Source organism: Papio anubis, chromosome 9 (assembly GCF_008728515.1).
Source record: "Papio anubis isolate 15944 chromosome 9, Panubis1.0, whole genome shotgun sequence".
In the NCBI taxonomy this organism is placed as follows: Eukaryota; Metazoa; Chordata; class Mammalia; order Primates; family Cercopithecidae; genus Papio; species Papio anubis.
Genome location: NC_044984.1, coordinates 125070407 through 125092367, shown reverse-complemented (window position 1 = coordinate 125092367; position 21961 = coordinate 125070407). Strand labels below are relative to the sequence as shown.

The following is a 21961-nucleotide window of genomic DNA, read 5'->3' as shown; positions in this document are numbered from 1 at the left end:
CAGTCAGGCCAAACAGCCGCACCGAGGCTTGCAGGATGAGAAAGACAGACATTTAGTGCAGGGCGTCTAGCAGGGAGAACCCAGCAGCTCCTGTGGAAGACCTGGACTGCCGGATGGCTTAAAGGGGAGGATCTTTAAAGGCAGGGAGGTAGAGGTTACTGGCAAAGTCACACACCGATACATGGAGGTTATGCATTGGTTTGACCTAAAGGTGGGATCTCTGGACACAGGGGCTCACAAGGTGTAGGTATATGCAAAGATTTTCTGATTCATAGGTGGTTAGGAGGAGAACCTTTGTGTAAACATTTGGGGTCGGCAGAAAAGAATGCTGGCTCTGGCTCATCGGTGTGACCTCCTCCAGCCCTCTCAGGAAGAAATTTAGAACAAAGAATGGTGCTCAGAGCTTAGTCCTTGGCTCCCCCGTAGCTGGGGTCTAGGTGCAGGTGCATCCATCTTGGTGGAGGTCTGGGTTTCTGAAAAACAGCTCGGGGACAGATGTGATGATGCTTCAACTTCCAAAGGGAAGCGAACATCTCCTGACTCGAACTCCCTTGGCTATTGTTTTAAGCTACTATTACCTTCTTTGTTGTTGTTGGTTTTTTTGAGATGGAGTCTCGCTTTGGCACCTAGGCTGGAGTGCAGTGGCGCGATCTCAGTTTATTGCAGCCTCCACTCCCTGGGTTCAAGACAGTCTCCTGCCTCAGCCTCCCAAGTAGCTGGGATTACAGGTGTGCACCACCATGCCTCGCTAATTTTTGTATTTTTATTAGAGACAGGGTTTCACCATGCTGGCCAAACTGGTCTTGAATACTATTACCTTTTTGCTTCTCAAGTTGCTTATTCACTTCCCTGGGCCAGTTAGGTGCCTGGAATTCCCCGAGAAGGACCCCAAGATTTTCCTTTATTTCCATGCTGAGGGGAGGAGGCCCACAGGCCCCTTAAGATGGGTCCCCACTCTGCCTCACATGCACACGTCTGTCCCGTGAGAATCGCGTAGGCTAAGGCTGTGCCTCTAGGCCAGGAGATGGGGAGCAGGTGCAGCTGGCAAACACCGATGTGGCTCCTGGGCTGCTGGGCATCCTCACCCGCTGTCATGCCCATGGCGCCTGTAGGTCGTGGCTGCAGAGTCTGAACTGATGGGTTCTCAGGCCTGGTTCGGGGACTCTGTGTGTGAATCGTGCGCCCTGCAATAAATCATTCACGCCTGGAGATGGCTTTCTCTTGCCCTCTAGGAGGTGACCTTGAAGACTTTTTCCAACTCTAGCTTTGTACGATTTTCAGTTTTCGATGGGGCTTGTCTTTTCCTGACAACGGGATACATTTAAAGCTCCCTGTACCTCTAAGATTGGTTGTCATTCTTGTGGAGGTGTGCTTGTGACCTTGGATTGGAACAAGAAAGCATCTGAAGACAGGACCTCGAGGAGGAAATGGGAGCAGAGGGTCATTAGGAACTGGAGGAAACCATCCCTTCTGCGGGAGTGAGGGAACAGGCTGTCCCACCCCAGATTTCCATGCTTGGGTGAAATGCAAAGTGTTGTTCCCTGGGCTTTTTGTTTCTTTCTTTAAAAGCTTGGGAGTGCAAACAAAGCTATTAAGTGACTTAGTAATTGAAAAGAGCTTTAATGAATCTATTTAGTTAGGCAAGGAAGCCTAAACTGTAAAGACTTGGTTTCAGATTTCTGTTGGTAAGTCATCTTTCAATTCAAAGAAAGTGCATCTCCAAGTGGCTTAAACATAAAAAGGATGTGTAGATTTAAATAACCTGAAAGTCCAGCGATAAGGAAGAGATCAGGCACGGTTTGATCCAGAGACTTAATGTCATCAGCGAGGACTTTGTTTCTTCTCATCCTTCTCTCTGCTCTTTGGGCTAACGCCGACTCCTCTTGTAGCTGCAAAAATGGCTTTGACCTTGTCCCCCAGGCTATGAGCTTGCTCCAGTGGGATAGAGCACGACTTTCTCCAATCCTAAAGTTCACTTTGGACTGGCTTGAGTTCTCCGCCCATCCTGTGTCCTGACTGTAGGGGTGGAAGGTGCTGGCTGGTTAATCCAACATCACATCCAGCCAGCATTGGGGAAGAGCAGTGAACTCCAGGGGCCTGGAGGGAGTGACTCCAATGTCTGCGGCATAGGAAATTCAATTCTGGTTTATTTTCTCCTCTGGATAATAGGAGTTGGTTTTGGGGGAGTGGTGTGCTGGTAAAAGCTGTGATTTGTAGAGACCAGCCTGGCCAGCATGGTGAAACCCATCTCTACTAAAAATACAAAAATTTGCCAGGCATGGTGGGACACAATGTAGTCCCAGCTACTTGGAGGGCTACGGCGGGAGACTCTCTTGAACCTGGGAGGTGGACGGAGGCTGCAGTGAGCCAAGATTGTGTCACTGCACTCCAGTCTGGGCAACAGAGTGAGACTGTCTCAAAAAAAAAAAAAAAAAAAAAAAAAGTTCTGGTTTGTAGTCTTTGCCTATTTCTGTGGCGTAAACACTCCAACCACAACTGATTTCCAACTACCTGTGACTTAACAACGGGTTGACAGTGTTCCTGCGTATTTCACAGTTTGAGAGGCTAGGCGCTGGCTTCCGCACACAACTGGGAGAATGTCCTTGGTCATTGCCGCTGGTTGGTGCTGGTTAAGGGGCCTGTGTGGGGAAACTCAGGGGGCAACAGCCCTTGGAAGTCAGTCAGCATGTGAAGTCAGCCCGAGCTATTGGGTGCTTCTCCCAGTGTCTCGGTGCCACGTTCTCAGCCCAGAGGATGATATCAAATGCACTGAAGTAACACGGTGATTGTGGCCATACGCTCCCGAGGGCTCAGGGTCTCTGTCCTGTGGCTTTTCTGATGTCACTCGCTAGCCTTGCTGCCCCTGAAGTCTGACAGTGATTAGGATCACTTGCTTTTAAAATGTCTCCCATAATTCCCGGGTTTTATACGCAGACACTGGGTTTAGATACAGGTGTGCTACCTTGCACAAATTAATTTGCACTTGATGATAAGGCTCCTTGAAATAAGGATACTTTTAATCTTCCCATCCCATTTATATAGATTCTTTGTAATGGTTAATCTTCCTAAACTGGATAATGAATTCGGCCACAGGTAGAGTCCAGATCAATGTGCGATTGTATTTTAAATACAGCACGCGTCTCAGGGCTGGATCTTACCGTGCTCTTAACCAAGGTGACACGTGTCTGCCCTAATGGATTAAGAGCTGAGCGGCCCGTGAAAGCTAATTTGTCTAAAACCACGGGGCAGGATGTGGTGTGTTTCCTCACAGCACCCTCTCTGCCTTCCAGTCTTGTAGCAAGTGTGTGTGTGTGAGTGAGTTCAAGGCCTTGTTATACAGTCTTAGTGAGTTCGAGGCCTTATTAGGGAGTCTGCCTCTCCACTTCCTTTCCTTCCTCTCAAAGGGAGAGGCTACAGGCCCCTGAATCCACAGTCTAGCTTTTCAGCCAGTGAGAGCGGAATCCTTCATGTCCATCAGGACTGCTGGTGAGCACTGTTTTGGGAGGGTAGTTGCCTGGGCTCCAGCTCCTGCCTCAGGGCCTTTGCATGTGCTGTGCCAGCTGCCTGGAGTCTCTGTCTCTCTCTGTCTGTCTGAGCATGGCTGCCTCCTTTTCACCGCTCTAGGCTTTGCTCAGAGGACACCTTCTCAGGGGGGCCCACCCTGACCACACTCTCTAAAATCGCTGCCCCTCGCAGACCCCACTGCTTGCTCTCTGGTTTCCTTGTTCTAGGCTGTTGTTTGTTTGCGCGTTTCTTGCCTCTGTTGCTCTATGGCCATGGGTGCTCCTGTGGGGCAGGACCTTACCCTTGCCCCTGTGTTATTCACTGACGCATGTCCCACGCAGGTGTTCAATAAATGTGAGTGGAGGGACACGGAGCAGTAGTCCCCCCTCCGCAGAGTGTGGCCTGGGTGGGCTTTGTTTCTCTCCGCATGTATAGAATTTGTTTTCTTATCTGTAAAGTGGGAGACCTGCCCCTGACCTAGTGATTTCTTTCTTCTCCCCAGTTCCATGGGGCGCCTGCCCCTGACCTAGTGATTTCTGTGGGCACCAGCTCTCCCGTCCCTGGTCCTATGGGACACCTGCCCCTGGCCTAGTGATTTCTGTAGGCACCCGCTCTCCGGTCCCTGGTCCCATGGGGGGCCTGTCCCTGACCCAGTGATTTCTGTAGGGACTGACTTTCCTCTCTGTGGTTCCGTGGTCCTGGTCCCCAGGTTTGGGCTCTCCCTGCCCTTCGTCCTCTCCTGTTGGTCACTTGTGGGGCCCACCTCCCCTGACACAGGAGACATATGCTCCACACACATCACGGGACCTGCCGATGGGAGCTGGGAGCTGCTGCTGCGGCCCGTGCACCCGGGGCCAGGGCGAGTATGAGCCCCCCGCGTTCCACAGCCAGGAGGCCTGCACGTCTTTGTGCAGGGGGAACTCTCGCCAGGGCTTAGGTCTCCTCTTAAAATGAAAGGTTGGCACTGGTTGGCAGGTGGCTGTTGCGGGGGCTTCGTTTAAGGACAGCCAGCTGAACCAGGACCCCTGAGGCAGCTGTTGGAGAACCATTGCAGTTTAGAGAGGCAGGGATTTGGAATGTGTCCAGTCCAAGACTCAGACTCAAGAGCAGGGAGGGATATACATTCATGCCATTCTGGGGAAGGAATTGATGGCACTCCAGGGAGGGAAGCAGGTTCCTTCTTTCCAGCCCCTCTCAGTGAGTGGCAGTGTGGCCTGGCCGGGAGGCCACGCATCCCTTTCAGAGCCGGCCTGGTTCGGATCGTGGTACCTGTGACCTGCTGGTGTGAGCTTCAATGCGTAGCCTAGTTTTCTCATCCCCAAAGTGGAGATAATGATGGGACTTGACTTATAAGGTTGTTGCTATCAGGATTAAATGAGTGAATTTAAGCAAAACATCACGGACAGTGCCTGGTGCTTAGAAGAGGATAGATGCATGTTAGTTGACGTGGGTTGTCGAAGTAATAAAGGTTATTATTCCTAGTGGGATAGTCTGACTTATAAGACTAAAACCAGCCTAGGCGTGGTGGCTCCTGCCTGTAATCCCAGCACTTTAGGAGGCCAAGGCGGGCAGATCACTTGAGGTCAGGAGTTCAAGACCAGCCTGACCAACATGGCAAAATCCCCTCTCTACTAAAAATACAAAAATTTGCCGGGTGTGGTGGCGTGTGCCTGTAATCCCAGCTACTCAGGAGGCTGAGGCAGGAGAATCGCTTGAACCCAGGAGGTGGAGGTTGCAGTGAGCCAAGATTGCGCCATTGCACTCCAGCCTGGGTGATGAGAGCAAAACTCCATCTCAAAAGAAAATAAAAATAAAAATAAAAAGACTAAACCCAGAGTCCCAGCCAGAGCCAGGGTCTCTCCCTGGAGTGTGGAGCATCCTTTGGGGTGTCCTGGAGGAGAAGCCATCTTCGCTTTCTGGTCTGCCTTTGATTCCCACACCCCGTCCCCTGAGCCCCAAGTACCAATGCAAAGATTTTTCAGGCTCTTATGGCAGGAGGCTGGGAGTACAGTGGTTAGAAACATGGCTTTAGCACCAGAGACGTGGATTTGACTCTGGGCTCTGCTGGTTACAAATTGTGTGACCTTAGACACAGCATTTGACCTCTGGTTGCCTCAGTTTTCTCATCCATACAATGGGGATAATGGCTTATCTATAGAGTCAGGTTGGGGATTAATGATGTATAGCACTGAGGTATGACCCCATCCTTGGATGGCCCTGGCCAGCTGTCATGGTCACCTATGGCTTTGAGGGGCCCAGCCTGGTGCAGCCACGCTTGGCACCTCTTGCTGTATTGACCATTCTGTCCTCCTGGTTTACTCTCCAGCCATGCATAAGGGGTATGAGGTGCCCTGAGGCTGACTCATTTTCCTGAGTGCTCTCAGCACGGCCACCTCTTCCTTCCCCAGGACTCCAGGAACAACATAGGCCCAGTTTGTTTTTCTGTTTTGCACGGCAGTTAATTCCCAGGCACTAATGAGGGGCTCTCTGCCCATGAGGCTGATTAGCAGAGAAGAATTGAGGGCGGCAATTATGACGCAGAAGAAAGGCAAGATGCTGCAGTCACGATGCTAAATCCAGCCTGTGATGCTGGGTTGAGTGTCCGGCAGTCACGATCCTAAATCCAGCCTGTGAAACTGTGAAACGAAGGCTTCCTCCAGCCTTGGGAGACCTGGCCCTCATGGTGCAGTCAGGGCTCGTGATTTAGCTTTCTGTCCTTGAAATGGCAAACAGAAGAGGACTTGGGACCGTCTGACCCTTATGTGGTCTCGTAATTATGATGGCATGCTTTCCAGAGGCTATGAGTAGGGCACTGCACTGGCATTCCAAGGCATGTGTTAGAATCGGTTAAAATGATGGCAAGACTGCGGTTTCTCCTGCCCATCCACAGAAACAGCGCTGAACGCAGGGACGGCTGTGACGCTGTCATTAGTTAGCTTTAATAGGGCCATGTCTGCCCTTTCTTTGGTTGACAGCGTTCCCCGTGGTTTCCTAGTATTAAAGTTATCCATTTAATGTTTCCAAAGGCCCACTTAGGCTTTTCTTTCATATCTGAAAAAAGAATAATTTTTCCTTCAAAAACCTTAGTGGCCCAAAGCAGCTGCCTCTCTCCCCTTGGTCTGTACTGATCCTCTAACTTAGGGGGTGGCTCAGGAGGGGCAGAGGTGAAGCCTGGTGGTTGTGTGTGGTCCCTGGGGCCAGATGCCCACGTCCAATCCCCACGCCTCACCTTTTGAGCTGTAGGACCAGGAGGCGCCCGAAGCCCTCTGGGCCATGGTGTCTCCCTCGTAACCCGCACGGGTCATCACGGTGCCCACCTCATGGCCTCTTTCGGACCTTCAGTGGACACTTTGAGTAAGATGCTTTGAACCTTGCTTAGTACAGAGTAAGCTCTCAAAAGTTGGCCGCGATTACGGACACGAAGAGTGTTAATAGTTAGCATTAAAACAGAAAATGAAATTCTGGACATAATTTTATTTTAGAAAATAGCAAGATACACTGAGCTTGGGTTTGAAAATAAAGAAGTAATTGGGCTAAAGATAAGCTTAATCTGTGATGGAAGGTTCCATACATAATTGTTCCAGGGCTTTTAGTGGGAGCAAAATTAATTTTCATGTAAGATGATTAAGCTGATGAAATTACTCTTGAGCGGTAAGTGTGTTTAATTAAATGCAGGGCGTCGCTGAGCTCAGGTACACATTGTCCCCGGGGAGTGTCCTGTTCTCTGAGCTGTTTCCTTGAGCAGGAAGGGGGGTTCTAGGCGGTGGGTTTGTTCCCCATCTTCCTCGGTGGCTGAAATGTCTATGATCGAGAGTAACATCGTGAGATGCCCATTGTGCTGGGGTGGAGTGTACAGGCGTGCAGTTATTCAAACCAACTAGAACTGACTAGAAAGCTAGCCAGGTCCCCACAGGGCTAGACTTCCCGGAACAGCAATGCCAGGAAGCTGAGGGCTCCCTCACACGCCAGGAATTTATGGAGTAATCCAAGCGTCTTAAGCTCTCTGGAATTATTTTATTGATTTACATCTCTGGAGAATGGAGCAGCCTGACTATGTTTCCTGGGGGAGGTTTTTATCTCGGCTTTCAATTTTCACCTGTTAATGTTCTGTCATTTGTAGCTAAGTGGAGATACAAGAAATAAAATATTTCATTCAACACTATAGTTAGGGTGTGGGTCCCATGAGCCAGGTGCTGTTCGGGGACTGGGGGTATAGCAGGGGATGCGGTGGTCCCAGCGCCTGAGCTGCTCGGACTCATCTGAATGAGACCAGCCTGCTGACCAGGAGGAAATCCACTCACCCAGAATGGTGCAGACGCTTGCTGTGTACACAAGAACAGCAATTAAAGGGGTGAGGTACCTTTTTGATCAGTTTTGAAAAAAATTTAATACTTATTTTTATTTATTTTTTTTTTTTTTTGTGGCAGGGTCTTGTTCTATCTATTAGGCTGGAGTGCCTTGGCCTCCCAGAGTGCTGGGATTACAGGTGTGAGTCATTGCACCTGGCCAATAGACTTCTTTTTTTTTTTCTTTGTTTTTTTAAGACAGAGTTTTGCTGTTGTTGTCCAGGCTGGAGCGGAATGGTACGATCTCAGTTCAATGCAACCTCTGCCTCCTGGGTTCAAATGATTCCCCTGCCTCAGCCTTCTGAGTAGCTAAGATTACAGGTGCCCGCCACCACGCCTGGCTCATTTTTGTATTTTTAGTAGAGTTGGGGTTTCGCTGTGTTGGCCAGGCTGGTCTCGAACTCCTGACCTCAGGTCACCCACCCGCCTCGGCCTCCCAAAGTGCTGGGATTACAGACGTGAGCCACCGTGCCCGGCCAGACTATTTTTAAAAGAGCAGTTTTAGGTTTACAGGAAAACTGATCAAAGAGTACAGGGAGTTCCCAAGCATCCCCTCTTCCTGACCCCACAGTTTCCCCTATTATTAGTGTGGTACATTTGTTTCAGTTGATGATCTAATATTGATATTATTAACTAGAGTCTATCGTTTACACTAAGGTTTACTCCTTGTCTTGTGCCTTCTATGGCTTTGACAGGTGTGTTTCTGTCATAGCATCAGACACAGTAGTTCCACCGCCCTAAAAATCCCTCCTGTTCTACCTGTTTTTCCCTTCCTCCCCCTCACTCCTGGCAACTACTGATTTTTTTTAAAAAACTATTTCCATAGTTTTGCCTTTTCCACAATGTGCCGTAGTTCGTGGTCTCCAGCCTTTTTGGCACCGGGGATCAGTTTCATGGAAGACAACGGATGGGGAGGGGGAAAGGTTTCAGGATGAAATCTCAGATCACCAGGCATTAGATTCTCATAAGGAGCAGGCAGCCCAGATCGCTCCCATGCGCAGTTCATGGTAGAGTTCGTGCTCCTATGAGAATCTGATGCCTGATGATCTGACAGGAGGCGGAGCTCAGGGGGTTGCTGGCTCACCCACCGTTCACCTCCTGCTGTGCGGCCCGGTTCCTAACAGGCCACCCTTACCGGCCCGCAGCTCAGGGCTTCGGGACCCCTGACAGAGTTGGAATCGTACAGTTTGTAGCCTCTTCAGACTGACTTCTTTCACTTAGTAATGTGCAATGAAGGTTCCTCTATGTCTCTTTATGGCTTGATAACTTATTTTTTTAAAGTGTTGAGTTATTCCAATATCTGGATGTACCATTCATTCGCCTATGAACGACATCTTGGTTGCTCATGGGAGTAATTCTAAGCTGAACCTAATCGGTGTCTATTCCCAAACAGGGTGGCTTTAATGTGTGTTCATCTGGGGAGACCCTGGAGAAATCAAGAAGGCAAGACATTGGCGATTTCTGTGCTCTGGACACCAATTTCGTGACTCACAAGTTATTCATCCAATGCCTACTCATTCTAGCAACTAGATGTTGGTGATGCCACTATACCAAAGCAGCTGGGGGTGGATTCAGAGGACACTAGAAGCCATGGTCATTAAGTTTGCATTGCAAGAAGCCTGATTTTCTCAACTGTCTACACAGTGAACGCCAAAACATTGGCCAAAGTCCCTAAGTAACTTTTTTACCAAGCAGAATATTATCTTCTTAATAACCAGTCAGTAAAGCCGGTAGGACCCAGGAAATCTGCACATTCCTCCTCTCCTTTCCCATGAGCTGTACAGGAAGGTACCCCAAGCCAGGCCCTAAGCTTTCTGGATAAACAACAAATGGGGAAGAGGACACTGTTGCCGGAAGGACATTTACACCAGGATATCGTGGCTCCACCTCATTCTGTTAGGCATCAGGGTTGGTTCTAACCAAGTCCCACAAATCCCTTTGCTCCCGGCAGACAGTACAGGGGATATGTTGATCAATTCTTTATTTTCATTAATTTTAGGATTCCCTAACTGTGACTCGAAGCTTTGGTTCTAATCACATTATTCTTATTATATGTTCCCAGAGTTGGTTTACATTACTTTCACTTTAATGGGGGCTACTTCTTGGACTCACTAATTGCATGACTAATTACACTAAAGCATTGTGGATCCTCCAGTCCGATGTGCTGTCTCAGGCATGCATTCATTCATTCACTTGACATGTGTTGATCCAGTGTTTCCTGCGTTCCAGGCACTGCTCTAGGCTGGGAGGGGCTGTGAGACCAACAAGGCCTCTACTCCCGGGGCCTCCCATTCTACCGGGGCAACTGGTGATAAGCATTTGAAATGGTGATGGGGTGGGGAGATGCGGTGGGGCTTTAGCCTCTGCCGAGAGGTGATCTGAGGACAGGATGAGGCAGCAGAGGCAGGAAAACAGGATGCAGCTCTGCAGAACATCTCAGCGCAAAGATCCGATGGCTATGAAGTGTGGAATTTTCTGTATATACTGCTATGAACACTTTCCCATTTTAACATTTGAATGCAACCTGGAGCCAAAGAGATGGTGCTGAACAGGCATGGCACAGACACCTTCATGATTCTCTGCTGTTCCGTACCCAGAACAAGGTGACAAGACACTGTCCCCACAACACTACTAGGTGTCTATTGGTTTGGGCTTTTACTAAAAGTGGCAGAAAACCTAATTACACTGACTTAATCCTAAAAGGGAATGCGTTGAAACACAACTGAAAAACCCAGCTGTATCCAGCTTCAGTTACGGCTTGATCCAGGGGCTTCAGTAATGCTGTCAGGTCTTGGTTTCTCCTCATAGCTCAGTGCTGCTCTCTGCAGTGCTGACTCCACACCCAAACTCTCTGTAACGCCAGGCTAACATTCCTCCCTTGCTGGGCTCATGTCATGGAGCTGGATGATAGGTTAGTGTTCACTCATTTCCCCACCCATTCATTTCTTCTATAGTGTGCGAGTATCTGGCACATGCCCAACACTGGGCTAAGAGCTATGTGGTTATTACCTCATCTAGTCCATTCAAGAAGCCCTTGGATTAGGTGATACTATTTTACCTACTTCACAGCTGAGTCAGTTGAGGTTCAGTGAGGTCTAATGAACGTTCAAGGTGATTCAGCTGGTAAGAAGCAACGCTGGGGTCCTGGCACCTGCACAGAACCAGCTGGTAAATAAGACAAATACAACCACTCATCTCCACTTGGTCCTAGTTTTGTGAAGACCACCAATAGGTAGTTAGGAAATTAGGAATCTCTGGTGCTTGAGGGCACCGCTAGGGAGGAAAGATTCCATGAGAACACAGATGAAGGGTCTTAGAGGTAGGGCTTCCTGGGCGAAGTGACATCTGCCCGAAAGACAATAGAGGCAGCTGTGTGTCGGGACAAGGAGGGTAGACCAGCCTCGCTGGGCGACAGCAAGTGTGAGGTCTGACCAAGAAAGGCCAAAGGCTCCGTTTGAGATCTTGGAAGGAGTAGTTCATCATAAAGCGTGGAAAGGGAGGGTGGTGGCAAGAGATGAACCTTGAGGGCTTAGTGGAACCAGGTCATGAGTGGCATGGTAACCTTCACTCTGAGGCTGGAAGGCAGAGGGACTTTAACAGGGAAGGGACAGAGATTTCCATTTAGCAAGTTGGCTGTGTGGAGAAGACAGCAGGGGGTGGTGGAGTGGATGTAGGGGGTCCGGTAGGAGAATGCAGGAGAGTGAAGTCAGAAGCTGGAATGTAGAGCGGGGAAGGGTTGGAAGGACATTAAAACGTGTGGGCATTCATCAGGTCCCTTTCAGATGTTAGGTGGGACTGCACCACTGGGCCCCATTTTTCCATCCGGGCCTGTGCATGATACATGGAAACAGCAGCAGTTGCTAGAATGAGATAGCATTGGATGAATAACATGTGAGTCACGAATTGGTGTCCAGAGCACAGAAATCCCCAATGTCTTGGGGTGCAGCATTCAATGCCAGCAGTATCCCCTCGAGCTTCTCCTTCCCGCCGATGTGCAGTGACCTGGGTGGTGGCCATTCCGTCAGCCTGCGTCCCAGGTGGGGATGATTGGAGCAGAGCTGCAGACACAGCGCAGGTGCCACCAATGCACCCAGGTGATCTTAAGCCACTGTAATCAGAATTGTTTGTAACCACAGCAGAGTCCAGTCTACCCTCACTGCTACATATGGGAAGGCAACAGAGAGGTTGAAGACTTCACTCCTTCGGCATCTCAGCAAGTGTTTCAGTAGCTCCTTTGGCCGGATGTTCTCCTGGGTTCTTAGAATACAATGAGCAGGGTCCCTCCCCTCCTGGAGCTGACTGTCTGATGGGGACAGAGGTAGGTCCAGGCACTGGCCCGCCTGGCTTATGGTTTTTCTACAGCTTATGGTTTTTCTACAGCAGTGACCATCAGCCCATGCAGTGGGTGTGGAGAAAATGAACTGCTGAGCTTCCTGAGGCTGGAACAAAGCAGTCTGATGGAAGGCATGTCCTTAATTCTCAAGAAACAATGAACACAGGCATGAGCAGCAGCCGGGACGAGAACGGAGAGGGGATGGGTTCCGTCCTGCGTGGCCCCCTGGGGTAGGGGGAGCTGGGATCTGTCACCCGGCTGGGGTCTTCTCATCTCTGAATCTCAGCTCACTTTTTCTTGTGCTCTGGATTCTGTTGTTTTAATTAATGTGCTGGAGACCCTGTTATCGGAAACAGAAAGTGATTTGTTTACAGGTAGAGTCAGCCGGGTGCGGTGGCTCAAGCCTGTAATCCCAGCACGTTGGGAAGCTGAAGTGGGTGGATTACTTGAGCTCAGGTGTTCGAGATCAGCCTGGGCAACACAGTGAGATCCCATCTCTCAAAGAAAAAATTTTTTTAATTAGCCAGGCATGGTGGCGAGCACCGGTAGCCTCAGCTACTTGGGAGGCTGAGGTGGGAGAATAGCTTGAGGCTGGGAGGTTGAGACTGTAGTAAGCTGAGATCGCGCCACTGTGCTTCAGCTCAGGTGACAGAGTGAGACCGTGTCTAAAAAAAAAAAAGTCATCTTTAAAGAGAGGCAGGTTTCTCTGGATTGGATGCGGTGACCTGCTGGACCAAAGGCAACATACGGCTTGTGGTGTGAGATAGACCAGGGCTCAAAGACCCCCAGTCAGAGACTTTGGGTGTGATTGTTAACCTGCCTGAAGCTAATCGTTCATTTGCTCCAAAGGCTTTGATGAGGAGTTCGTGAGATAGGGCGTAGAAAACATTAAACCTGAGCACTCCCGGTGCAGGTGAACTTTTCCTCCCGCTTCCTCACTCCATGCTTCTTGCTTCAGATTCCTTCCCAACAATTCTCTCTCCTCTCTCCGTGTATACAGCTCAAGAGAACAGGTGGCATTTCCCGCCTCCCGTCTCCGCTCCCAAGGATATGTAATTCTGTGTCATGCATCTCCAGGAGAGTTGATCTGGGGTGGGGAGATTCGGGGGGAAGAGAGCGACTGAGGAAGGGAAGGTGGTGTCTTGTGACACAGCTCATTGTCGAAGGACAGGTTCCCAGTGGCTCTGAACACCGGGCGCTTGTCCCCCCCCCGTGACTCATTATGACAGGCGCGCTGTGTGCCAGCGGCTCCCATTCGTAGATTGAATTACCATCCTATTCAGCTGACACAAAGCAGTTCCTGGCCGGCTCGGGCAGCCCATGAATAAGTAAATAGCCTTCCAGCCGGGTGCTGAGCACAAACATCCGAGGCTCAGAAAGGCTGGCGTCCACGGGGACAGGAAGCGGGGCTGGCGGGGACGCCTGGACCAGTCTGTCTGGTCCACTAGACCACTGATCTCCGGTGCCTTGTAAGTACCTGCTTCTGGGGCTGGGGAAAGAGCCCGATGGGTTAATGAGATACAGCTTAGCCACAGACGGGAAATTGATCTCTTTCTAGGCTGTGGGCTGTAGAGCAAGGGCTGTTCTCTGGACTGAGAGGTGGGAAGAGGCGTTTCCAGACTCGGGGGATGGGAGGGTGGCGGGGGTTGTGATAACCCCTGGTTTCTAAACCTTTGGGTCTTAATTGCGGCTCAAATCACTGTTACTACCCTGGGGATATTCCTTTCCAAATCCGTCCTCAGGTCCTGTATCAGGCTAAAAAAAACCTTTGGTCCCGAGGGTCCGTTTGGGTAGGCTGTGGGCAGGACACTCAGGCTGAGATGGGGCTCAGGAGGAAAGGCAAGGGCTGGGTGTTCCGTTATTTGTCCCTCCAACTTTCCTCCCTCAGGAATTCACCGTTCTGGTGGAAACAGTTTGGTTTTGCTAGTTTAAGCATCACAGAACTGGCATTAGAAATAGCATGTATTCAAAGTTGTAAGGGGAAATCTCAAGTGGAAATTCCTCCTCTTTTTTCGATTTTTGTGCAGCATTTTCAACTCTTTGAGCTCAAATGATGAGACGAAGTTGAACAACCTTTAGAGAATGAATATAATCAGACAATGGATATAATTGTAGCATTTTAATTTCATGTAAGTCCGCTGTTAGTTGAAATATACAGCAAAAATGTGAGGGTGCTGACTCTGGCTTAAGACCTGGGGGGTTCTTTTTTTATGTGTTCTATGTAGCGAGGACCTTGTAGTAAACAGGTGAAATGAACTGCGTCTGTGCCTAACATAAAATAGTAAGAACGAGCTCGTCCCTCGTGGCAGAAGGCATAATCCTGTGCTCCATGATGAACATGTTTATGGGGCAGGGCAGGTGGCCGGTGTTTTCTGTTGCCTGGCATTCGAAGGCAGCGGTAAAATGTACATCAATGAATCATTGTTTTTGTTTTCCTCTCTGCCTGAATGGCTCTGTTAATTAAAACTTTGTGTAAAGTGGTCTTCGAGCTCTGTACTCAATTTCACGTGGGCTGGTTAGGGCTGGTTATGCACAGCCCCACAAATCCTTTATCTTGCTGGACCACTTTTGAATGAATAATTATCCTATTTCACATGTAACCATACAGAGTAGTTTTTTATGCTGTATAATCATTAGCAAGCTCTCCGGTCAACCTGGTGAGATGTTAGAGCCCCTTAGCCTCTTTAGTGATTGAGCAGGCTGAGCCGAGGGCAGGAGGGGCCCCAGGGCAAAGAGAACAGGGTGGTTGAAAAAGCACATCCCAGGAGCCCAGGAAGATGAGGGGAGAAAGCGATGGATTTACTTATTCTATGCCAAGGGCACTGACATTCACTAAATGCATTAAGAAGCTGGGAATCATTGCCCCACCTAAAATTTTTTCTTCTTTAATAGAACTAGAAAAAAAAATGCACATCACTTGCAGATTATCGTGACTTGCTGTAATCTCGTTTTTTTCATGTTATTCTCTGAGAGAACATGATTCCTTAGAGGAGAAGAATAGGATGTGTGTTGGTGGAGGTAAGGACTTGGTGGTTTGCATTAAAAGGAGGTAGTCAGCAATGATGACGATGTGCCTCTGCCTGCAGGGATCTCACGGGAGGTCTCTGCCTTGATTCCTTGGCATCCAGCCCATCTGGTCATGGTTAGAAACATCTCCGTTTTATTGTTTGCTGAAATTGTCCCACAATGAAGTAGGTGGACGGGTGGTGTTACATCAGATGACTTTAGAAGATGTATAGATTTTTTGAAATGTTTTAATGTGATAGCTCTTTCATGTAGTTTAAAGAAAAGACACAGGCATATCAAATAAGTTAACGTGATAGTATAAGGTTTCACTTTGAGAAAGATTTGTAGAGAAAGACTTCAGTGAGTTCCCAAACTAGACACAAGCATGCTTTCTTTTGTGCTGCAACAGTATTTTTTAACTTGAAAGTGCACACATATAATTAGAAAAATCAAGTGTATAAAGGTATATGAAAAAATTCTCGTGCTGTCTCTTCTTTCCATATCCAGTCCCTTGAGCCCACTTTTAATACTTCTAGTGGTTTCTTCTTGAAGCTCTTAAATAATACTAAAAATTGCCTATATTGTGACTTTTTTTTGACTTACCAATTTTCCTAAGTAAAAAATATTAATAGCACTTTCTGGGGTGGTAGATAAGTGGTTCTCAAAGGGCTTTGAGTGGGCAGTTTTGCCTTTCAGGGTTGGTGGTGGGAGACACTTCTGTTTGTCATGATTCAGGGAAAGGTGTGTGCTACTGGCCTCTGGTTGCTACTGGCAGGGATGCTGCTGACCACCCCATAGTGCACAGGACAGCCTGCACAAGGAAGAATTCTCTGCCCCAAATGTCACACTGCTGAGGTTGAGAAGCTCTGTGGTAAATGAAGATTTGGTTATCTTAGTTTTCCTCCCCCAATCTATACACATAGTTAAATTGGTACTTTATTTAAGTGAATACTTAGTTGTTACATTGCTATTGTGTATATATTGTTAATGGTGGCACCAATTAGTGACTGTGATTACATTTCTTTCATTGTATGGCTTTTTAGTTTTCCTGGAGTTATTAATAGCCTGATTTTCAATTGTGCCATTTGCAATCCACATATTAAAAACTCTTCTCCAGTTATTTCTGATATCAAAAGCTTTTCTTGAGTCTCTTTTCTCTAGATTCTTTATTTCTAAAGCTCTTTGTTGTCTTGTTTCAAACCAATTGCTCTTGAGAGCTAAGGCTCAGCTGTCACCTTGGAATTCTTCTCTATCCCCGTTTAAGGTAGGATTTGTTGTTTCCTGGATTCCGTGGCTTTACCTTTTATCTTTTTTTTTTCACTTGTTTTGCTGCAGCAGTCATTTCCTAAGAAAGAACACGCTGTGGAGGTACATTTTATGAGTCTTTGCATGTATGGCAATCTCTCTTCTCTAACCTCACACTTGACTGACAGCTTGTTTGGGTATAGAACCTTAAGTTGGAAATAATAGTCAATCAGAATTTTAAAGACATTCTGTTGGCTTCCAAGATTGTTGCTGAGAAGTCTGATGCTCTAACCCATTCTTTTCCTTTTTAAAATTCCACCTCTTTTTTCTAACGGTTATGGGAAGTATTTAGGGCCTTCTCTTTATCATTCACCTTCTCAAATCTCATGGTACTCTTTGCCTAGGTCTCATCTATGTTGCAGAGCACTCATGAGATCCTTTAATCTAGAACATGTTCTTATGTTTTTCTGACAATTTTCAATTTATTGTGATTCTGGGCAGTTTAAAAACTCTAACAAAACAGAAGTAAAGGAATTTCTGATATTTTCGTTGTTTATGTAAACATGAAGGTCTACTGATATATATAGGAATTTTTGTTTTTAAATATTTGGTGGCCCAGATGAGAATTCCCGAAGAGTTTATGCGTAGTATGCTTGTTGGTTTTTATATTAATTTTATTAATTAACTTGACCGATAATAACTCTTTCTGTAGTTGGCTGGGAATCAGTCAACTGATTGTTATTATTCTCTTTCTGGAAACCTTACTGGTAAAAGTTCGACCTCCTGGATTGATAGTCTCTTTTTTTTCTTTAATATTTTCTAGCACTTTGGGAGATTTCTTTTATCATCCAAATCTGCCATTAAAATTTTTATTTCAGCAACTATCTTTTGCATTCACAGGAGTTATTTTTGTCCTTCATTGGCCTTTTTAGCATCTTGTTCTTGACTTTTACATGCTTTCTGAAGATACTTGTTAAACTTATTGCTTTTTTCTTTTTTTTCCTTGTTTGGTCGCCTGGATGATCTCTCTGTCTTCTGGGTTTTATCGTTACGTTCTTTTACTCTTCCGTGTTAGAGGTTTTTAAAATGAAGCTGTACCCCTTGGTTGACTGCTTTTGGAGCATAGTCTTGACAGGTTGGGGGAAGTCAGTGGTGAGCTCACTCCAGGCTAGCTGCGAGGGAGCAGAACACATTTTGTTGTAGAAGCTCCTAATGTCAAACACGGTCTTTGCTCTTGGGTTGTAGTTTTCTACCAAAATATTTCCAGCCTCCTGCCTAGGTTGAGAGTGGCGTGGGGTAGCATCCACCTACCTGCTTAATGCATTGGATCTGGGGAGGGGTATCCACGGGCGGACTGTCTAATTTATTTTCAATATAATAGCACTTGGCTATTATGACCTCTGCCTGCTGCATGTGAGTCCTGAGCTCCCTCATTAAACATCTCTAGAAAATAAACTTCAGTCTCCTGCCTAGATGTCTTTCCCTCACAGATCCCTTGCACAAAATTCTAAATCTTACTAAATTCCAGCTTGAACTAACATTATGCATGCCTGTTCTGGTATTCCCCGTCAGACGGAGAGTCCTGGAAGGCCTCGATCTTACTCATGCTTGGGCCGAATAGCTCTCAGGAACTTTGCAGGCGCTCAGAACATGTTTGCTAAATGGAAATAAATTGAATTTTGGCCATACAGATGGTTTTTCAGCTCCAAGTTCTAGGATAAAGCCTCACTTACTTTTTATCCTTCCTTTCACTCCTGCTGGTTCATATGGACACAGGATACTAGCAAGCCTTTTAATAAAACCTAAGTTAATTCAATTTATCATCTTATTCTGTGATTCTGAGCAGGTCAATGACTCTTCTTAACAAAATAGAAGTAAAGAAATTTCTGATATTTTGATTGTGTATGTCAACATGAAGGTCTACTGATATAGAGGAGTTTTTGGTTTTGAATATTTGATGGCCAAGATGTGAATTCCTTAAGAGTTTACTCTGTGTAGCATGCTTGTTGGTTTTTATATTGATTTTAATTAATTAATTTGACCTATAATAACTCTTTCTGTCATTGGCTGGACATCAGTCTCGTCTTGATAATTAAGGATATGTTCAGTGCATGCCCAGATACTGACCTGTTCCCTCAATTCTGTCCCTTGCTATCATCTGTCTAACCTGGATAATTAGCCCTAAGTGCATTTCTCGTGGCAAATTCAGGAACATGACGGTCTACTCAAGGAGTCATGAAAGCTTCGCGTCAATGGCTGTGTTGTATCGTTGCATTGTTCTATACCAGGAAATTTGGTTGCAGGGAAAGAAAAATCTCAGGCTGGGAGGACCATGAGTTCAGTTTCAAATCTGTCCTTCACTCAGCCCTCAGCGTTTTGAACTGGAAAATGGCAGCAGAATTCCTGCCTCTCCGTGGCTCTTAGGCATCAAGGAAGGTGAAGGAGGCAGACAGACAAACCTGCGAGTCATTCTTTGGTGACAGAAGATTGTGTCTGCTTCTTCCTGCAGCTTGGAAATGACCCGCCACACCTGAAGCCTGCAGGTGCTGAGGCCACATTTGACCAGACCCAAGCTTTGGGAGACCCCTGGGGAAATTTCCCACTTCCTGTCCTGAGACCAGGAACTCAGCAGAGAAACTTTGTGGTAAGTCGTCCTTTCTTTTCTCAGAAGCAGTATTCCTCTCTGTCGGTTAGGAGCTGTGTCTGTTCTTTCACAGTTTGCTGATTTATTTGAGGCATATTTATCGGGCGCCAAGCGTATGTCCCCTAGTTAAGAGGAAGGAGTGGTAAACAGAGCAGATGTGGTCCTTACCCTCACAGAGAGAGGAACATCATGGGGAACAGCTGTGCAAAGGCCCTGAGGCAAGAAAGAACTTGATGCCTGAAAATCTGGGTGTCTGGAGCACAGATGGGACAGGTAGACAGGGCAGTTCATTCAGGACCTTAGGGCTGGCTGTGCTAGGGTATTGATTCTAAATCTGAAGAACAATGGCCAGAGAGTAGTGATTGATTTTAGGTGGAGAGTGACATGATCCAATTTTTATTTTAATAAGATCACTCCCAGTTCTGAACGGAGGTGGAGGTAAGCATGGAGCAAAGAGGATTAGGCAGCGACCATGTAGTCCACATGACTGGCAAGGGCGGCCTACAGGCCTGCACCAGGATGGTAGTGGACGTGAGGGTCATTGGAGAGGTCCTGGATGTATGTGGGCAGCAGGACCTGCTAGCCATTTTGATAGACTGGGCTGAGAGGGAGTGTAAGGGGGTGTGACAAGAATGGCCTTCATATTTTTGGTCTGGGGCACATGGCGGAAGGGGAAGACCATTTCCTAAGATGAGAAAGACTGAGAGAGCAGTAGAAGTGTGGGGAGATTCATATCCAGGTTTGCGCTGAAGCCCAGTTTTGAGTTTGAGTTACCTGACTGACACCTAAATACAGGGAAAAATCCACAGTTCGACAGTCAGTTTCAGTGTTCAGGAGAGAACTCTAGGCTGGTTTCTTCATTCCTTGTGAAATGTTTGGTTTGAGATCTCCTGTGCAGAGGTGTGATCTGAACTCAGGGCAATAGTTCACCCCGTGTAATCATGAGACAATCTTGGGTAGTAAGAATAACAGCTGCTGTTATCAAAGATTTTCAACCCTGAAATGGCCGGCTCGGCACTGGTGGCACTGACTGTTCCACCTGCATTTGATCGTGCAGCAGAAGGTGAACCAGCTGGACCTTTGGTGCCCCTGCTTGGGCTTGGCAAATGAGTCTGAGTCTCAGATTCCAGTAAGCATGGTGGTGGTGGAGGAGATGGTGATGATGCTGGCAGTAGTCCTGATGACAGAGGAGATGGTGATGAAGTTGGCAGTAGTTGTGGTGATGGAGGAGATGGTGATGATGCTGGTGCTAGATGTGGTGATTGAGGAGATGGTGATGCTGGTGTTGTGGTGGTGGAGGAGATGGTGATGATTTTGGTGGTAGTCATGGTGATGGAGGAGATAGATGGTGGTGATGCTGGTGGTAGTCGTGATGGAGGAGATGGTGATGATTTTGGTAGTTGTAGTGATGGAGCAGATGGTGGTGATGCTGGCGGTAGTCGTGATGGAGGAGATGGTGATGATTTTGGTGGTAGTCATGGTGATGGAGAAGATGGTGGTGATGCTGGCGGTAGTCATGGTGATGGAGGAGATGTGATGATGTGGTAGTTGTGATGGAGGAGATGGTGATGATTTTGGCAGTCATGGTGAGGGAGGATGGTGATGATTTTGGTGGTAGTTGTGGTGATGGAGGAGATGGTGTCAATGCTGGTGGTAGTTGTGGCAATGGAGGAGATGGTGGTGATGCCGGTGGTAGTTGTGGTGATGGAGGAGATGGTGGTGATGCCGGCGGTAGTTGTGGTGATGGAGGAGATGGTGGTGATGTCAGTAGTCATGGTGATGGAGGACATGATGGTGATGCTGGTGGTAGTCATGGAGATAGAAGAGATGGTGATGATTTTGGTGGTGGTAGTCATGGCAACAGAGGAGATGGTGATGATGCCGGCGGTAGTCGTGGCAACAGAGGAGCTGATGGTGATGCTGGCTGTAGTCATCGTGATAATGGTGGTAATGGATCTGGCCAGTATGTGTTCGGTAGACCTAAATCCACACCCAGTCCTCTGATTCCTATTTTATGCATTCATTTTCCATAGAAGAAGGCAGAGAAGGTCTGATGTGAAACTTAACTGTTTCCAATGCAGGATATACACTCGGCAATCATTTGTTTCTCATTACAATAGAACCACTAATTATCACTTAATAGTAAAGGCAGCCTCATTGGAGGTGGGTCAGATTCCTGAAAAATATTTCAAAGCCCTTTTGTTTTCATTATTAACATAATGGTATCAGTTTCTTCAATGAATATAATTTATGACAATATCTTTATCTGTATGCCCTAAAAAGACATAGTATCATGAAGAACACTTTCAAAGAGTGTGTTTCAACTGAGTGCTGTGGGTTATTGTAATTTTTTTCCAGTGCATTTATGACACTTGGCCTATGGGATGCAGAAGCCAATCTGTTCTCCTAGGGATCACAAGCAGATTATTTTGAGGGCTTATTACTTTTTTGATATTTTTAAATTTTGGTCATTCTGGGGCTGGAAGCTAGAGTGGAGTGATGTATGTGTGTATGAGTCTTTCCTATATTTGGAATGAGCTGGTCTTTTTTTGATAGATTGTTGGCTGCTTGGAATTGCAGATGCATCATTAAGCTATTGCATTTAAATTTAGCTCTTGTTCTCACTCTAGAAGGGAATGGAATGTTTGAATTATTTCCCCATGAAGGGAGGGCGATTAGAAAATAGGTCCTCATGACTGTGTGAAAGAGTGGGTCTAGTTCGTGAGTCTGAGATGGGCTGCATGTTTGACTTGGAAGAGGAGGCTCTCTGAGAGTAGCTTCAGTCTGGAGGAAGTTAGAGCTGCCTGAAGCACACCTCAGTGGCTGCTACATTTTAATCTCTCCAAAGGCAGCATTTCCTGTCTAAATCCACAATGACCATTC

The 21961-nt window shown here is 47.2% G+C and overlaps 1 protein-coding gene across 1 annotated transcript in view; it reads left to right on the top strand.

The window, feature by feature from the left end:
• Positions 1-21961, top strand: part of RIMBP2 (RIMS binding protein 2) — a 339298-nt gene that overhangs the window by 71646 nt on the left and 245691 nt on the right. Inside the window, exon 2 of the mRNA XM_021923155.2 lies at positions 18944-19078. The gene's annotated coding sequence lies outside the window, so the exon portion shown is untranslated. The remainder of the gene's footprint in view (positions 1-18943; positions 19079-21961) is intronic.